Raw genomic sequence first — 5,817 nt, forward strand, 5'->3', positions numbered from 1 at the left:
CTACACTCTATCAGTTCCACCCATGCCTCCGAAAGTCCCACAATTTCTAGGAGTCTGGAGACTGGCCCCAAGTCCCAAACAAATTCCCCCTCCTCGACTCTTAGGTTTGAGAAATTGATGGTTGTGGAGGAGGCAAGTAGCATAAAAGAGGAGGATGACAATAACCTGGCGGAGCTGGGGAAAAAAGGGGAAGCCCTATCTGATAATGTGCAGGTTATCAACAACAAGTTGGAGGCTGTGGAAACCAAAATGCATGATGTTTCTAGATTTGCATTGAATGTGATGTGCTATTCGACAACCACCCTGTGCCTTCTGCAGGAAAGTTCTTCCAAAGGAAAAGTCAAGGACAACGAGGACTACAAGGCCCTGTTCAAATTCCTCACAAAGGAATGGACATGAAAGTTCCTCCCCAAGAGGAGCCACGGGAAAAAGAAATGAAATGTCTCTATGATGTGGAAGTCTGTTATGCGAAAGTCTATTTTTTTTGTCTACTCCTAGCAGCCTGCAGGCGGATAGCTTTAGTTTATGTTTTTATTTGAACCTTTATGCTTATTGCCCTACGTGGCAATGTCTAAAACTTTGTTTAATACTTTTTTATATCTGCTAAACTAACGTAGAATGATCATAGTTTTTGATAGAGGTAAAGGGTTGTAACTCTACTATTAATATGATGACAGTGGTTCTGCCACTGTTTTCCTTGTTGTTCCAATGGGTCAGCTCCCTTGTTTTTTGGCTGCTTTTAATATCAAAAACAAAAAATATTAGCTAAAGTAAATATGTTTAATAATATAAATTTTTGAAGATGTTATCTTTATGACTAAAATACATATGTTTGATAATATAATAATATTGGCTAAAGTAAACATGTTTAATAATTCAATTTTTGAAAAATTGGAAGATGTTATCTCTATGGCCAAGAAAATAATAATCCATTGATTAACAAGAATAAAAATGCATTAAGTTTGGTAAGAAGAAAAATGTGTTTAATAAGAAGATTAAATCACATGAGACGGAAGGAGACATGATAGTAGAGAGCTTTTAATATGATAAATATTGTATTATTGCATATAGGGTTATTCTTTATTTATAACCTTTTTTTTTTAAATATTGACAAAAATATAGATGTAAAAGGAAAATCGCAAGAATATGAACAAGTGGAAGAAATTAAAAGTAGGGGCTATCTTTGGAAGGATCTATTAGTGTTGTGAATAATATTTTTATACAATGACATTACCACTACCTTTGCCTTCAATCACCTCTCTAATAGATTAAATAGGGGAAATGTCACCTTTATTTAATAAAATTCCATTGATTAGATCCAACTAATAAATACTCAACACCCAATTCATGAATGTGTATAATAATTGTTACACACTCTAGAGAAAGGGCTAAGTATTCAACTCCAAATTATTTTACATGGCTAAAGATGCATGTCCATATAAAGCTAGGGTAGATCCCAATTATTAATACAAATTGATTTGAAATATTTTTTAATGTAGTATTAAATTTGAAACACAAGTTATTTTTAAATTTGGTCTCTCTTTTGGAACTTCTAATATTTGTCTCATTTTGTTGCTAGGTAATAAGAGAATTGAATTCCTAAGAATTTCCTACATGATGTGGACCATATAGTGCTTGGTTATAGATTCAATGAAATTTTCATGTTAACTAATATTATGGTAGTAACCACATTGAATATTCAATGGTTGTACTTGTGTGTGAAAAGTGGACCTGTATCGGTATCTGTATCTGAATACACAACACTTCAATTAAGTCATTAGATGCATGGTTAGTAAATAAATAATCAATGAATAATGAAACCATTACAAAGCGACCTATTGCCCTCTAGTAGATGTGAGTTTAGTCTTGCTCTTATATTTCTTTATGCAACACCAGTGATTGGACGACACCTAAACGAAGGATTTAATCTATATGAGTATGAAATTGAGCTAAATGGATGTAAGATATGCAAGATTAAGCTAACATGATTTAAGAAATTTATCCATCTATATGATTTTAATCAAACTAACATGATTCAAGCAATATGATTAAGCTAATGCAATATTCTCAATGCACAAAAATCTCAATGGACCTAGAGAAAAAATAACATAATAACAATAATCTCCAGGTTTTTTTTTAATGAGAGATGAGAACCTGAATTTATAGAAAATCCAGAGAGAGACCAACGGTCAAGATTGATCAATGATGAACAACAAAGATTCTCCAAGAGGAAGCACAATCCAGGTGAATTGATGTGATTGGCTGCTTTTCTTAGCTTAAAAGGAAATTGAACTAAATTTAAGATAAAATCAGAAAAAAAACTGATTTATTTCATATTTTATTCAATTTTGATATTTAATTGATTTAATTGATTTTTTGAGATTTTTCAATTTAATTCCTTTTTTATTTTTTTTCTCAATTTTAATTCTTTTTCAAATTAATTCCTTTTTTTAATGATTTAATGACAAATTGATTTATTAATTAAATATGCTAGGATATAGAATTAAATAAATAGGATAATTGATTAAAATGATTTACTTGGAATGATTAATTAATTAAATGATTATTTATTTAATATAGAATGAATTATTTGCCATGTGACATTAATGATTAAGGTTCTCATGATTGATTTAATTACCTTTGGTTAGGATCTTGGTGATATAGTCGAGATTAAGGGCCCATGGTTTAGATGACCATTTTTAGGGTATTACATTTGCCCCTCTTTGAATTGATGTGCAAGCAACGCATTGATTCAAAGAAAATTTAATGTCAAACAGATTATTAGTTCTGAACTTGATGGATCACAAACCGATGAAGAGTGAGATGTTCAACTTGATTTGAAGCGATGAAGCTGAACAAATTGATTAAAGCGATACCGATCTCTAACTTGATTGAACTAGGACTGACAAAGAGCGAGATACTAATCTTGAACTTGATGGATCTAGAAACAAGTATCGATCTAGAACTTGATTGAACTAGATTGAGCGAAGAGATGAAACTTCCGAACTTGATTGAACTAGAACCGATTGAGAAAATAGTATGTCCATCTTGATTTAAAGCGATGAAATTGAACAGATTGACTTGAATTAAGTGTGATTCAGATGAAGACAATATCTGTTAGACAATTCAAATAAATGGAAGACAACTAAGAAGGGGGGGGGGGTGAATCAGTTGTCACAGATTACCAAAACCTTAAGAAATTAAAACTTTAATAGTGGAACCCAAAACATTAATATTGGAATGCTTAAACCAAATAATGGAATAGTAGTTAAACCAATTAATCATAAACAATAATCATAGAATAAATACCATCCACATGACACCAAGATGTATACATGGAAAACCTAGTAAAGGGAAAAACCATGGTGGGAAGCTTACCCACAGTCAGATAATACTTCAGTAGTAAGTATGTGAATTACAATTGAGGGGCTTGTACTTGCAGGAACACCAACATCCTAGAGCGCATCGCTCATCACAAAAGGAGTCTCACTAACTACATAGAAATCCAGACTACAATCCAAAGAAGTGTTTGTACTGCAAAGATAACATCTCCTATGCCCGAGTACAGTTCTGGTTAAGCTCAATACCGGAGGACTAAATCCTCTTACATAAACACAATTCGATCTCCAATGATCGACCAAATCCTCTGTTTGAATGATATTACATTATTCGCACATTATATATCCATATCCTATATGCATGATCTCTACCATATGATCTACAATGAGATCTTACATCTATATATACAAACCCTCGACCATAAACAATCAGGTCGGCCACCAGATTATAAGCCAATTACATAGTTAAATAACATGGCCTTAGACCAAAAAAATAAATATCCAACACATAAGTCATCCCAAAAACATATCAAGAAGTCCAATCCACATGCTTCATTAAGTCGGTCCATAAGCTAGATCAATCGGGACCCAATATAGGTCCATATGCTAAAGCAATGATCTCCATCTGCCAAGTCTCGAACATGATCACCAATAGCAAGGATAACTTTAAGAAACCACCCCCTGGGCAAAAGTGTAAAATCCTAGCGAATCAGACATTATTTTTTTGGGGAAATTTTCATATTGATGGCGAAATTGTTTTTCAAAATAGGGAGAAAAAATTATTTTGTATTGGCAATTTTTTTCTAGGGTACGAAAATTCCATAAATTTCTAGAGAATAATACCTTGTTCTATGGGGAAAATATATATTGTAGGAGGTGAATAATTTCTGTTAAAAGGAACAAATATATAATTGTATGGGTGAAAATTTTTACTTTGAAGGAAAAATTCTTTAAATGTATTGGCTATTTTTATCCACCGCTTGAAAATTATTTAATTTGTTTTGGTGAATATTTTGTTATTTATGGAAAAATATATAATTTATTGGCGATTTCATGAATTCATTGCCATTAATAGACAAGGCACATTACATCACATTGAGTCCGAACTCTACACGATGTATCAATAAGCACGGCCTCTTTGACAAGTGAAGGGTGACACATACCTAAAATCCATCAATGATTTTAAACCATTCGATGATCGTAGATCAATAGATGAAGTTTTATTTTGGCCCAAATTTCTGAAGAGAACATAGCTCACCAGAAAGTGCGCGGAATGGAATTGGATTCAATAGACACATATCAAATGTCACGATCGATAATTTCGGTCATTTAATATATATCTAGTCAATAATTGCAATCCACTATGTCCTCACGACTTCCAATGTGGTACTTTCCAACTTGGTACTAGTTTATAGCTGTTTCTAATTTCTCACACTATTGCATTTATGGGAAAGATTTGCAGAGATATGAAAGATTTAAAAAAAATTAAAGCAATTAATACGGTTAGAGAAGTAATTATTACAATCAAGAGCTTCAACTATTTATATACAATCTCTTCTTCTTTCATCTTCAATTAGCCTTTGCCATTTGGTAGATAAATCGTCAGAGCTCACAGTATTTAAATTTTGCCTTTGGTTTAGGTCTATAGGCTCAGGTTGTTTAATTTGGTAATCTGATTTCTCAAGATGGACACTCCCATCCACTTGAGAAGAATTTCTACAGAGGACCAAAGGGCCTTTTTGGGCTCTATTAGAGACCCAACCCTCTAATCAGTCTGCAAGGAGGTTGGGTCCTTCACCAATGAGGCTGTGCGGATGGTGCTGGGTAGAGACTTTCTGTGAAACAAAAATAGATACCTTGTTAACACGGACATTACATCTCAGTTCTTGGCATCTCTTCTGGACCTCAGAGGAGATAAGGTGGATATGTTGATGCTGTTGAGGAAGGTGTTTAAGGAAGAATTCCTTGGAGATGACATTATTGTTGTCATCCTTGCAGAAGTAGGGGTGGCGATCCCTTGGGCGATTGAATTATCCAAGCTTCTCCTCCCTGACCAAATAGTGCCACTGGCCAGGCAGCTGTTTCTTCTAAACCTGAATGCAGAGCAATTGACGCGTCATAGGAAATGGGCGCGGATTGGCAGGGACTTTCTTCAGAAATGGTTGCTACTAGACGACTTTCCAAACTACATGTGGCTTGAAGAATTCTCTCAGCTTATGTTGTCTGAAGAATTTTACATGGAAGGAGGGCCAGATTCTTAGGGTAAACCATCCACTACTTATGCCCTAGCCTCGACCCCCTAGTAGTTTTTTTTTTGCATATGTCCTCGAAACCTCACAGGCTCAATGGCTCACTCATTTTTGCTTTAAAGTTTTTGAGGGACTCAAGTCTCCAACATGTAAAAATTATAAATTTCCAAAGCATAAATATTAATGATAATTTTTCAAATTCCAGTTTGTTTCAGTTTGCCTCATATGGA

Source organism: Cryptomeria japonica, chromosome 3 (genome assembly GCF_030272615.1).
Source record: "Cryptomeria japonica chromosome 3, Sugi_1.0, whole genome shotgun sequence".
Classification (NCBI taxonomy): Eukaryota; Viridiplantae; Streptophyta; class Pinopsida; order Cupressales; family Cupressaceae; genus Cryptomeria; species Cryptomeria japonica.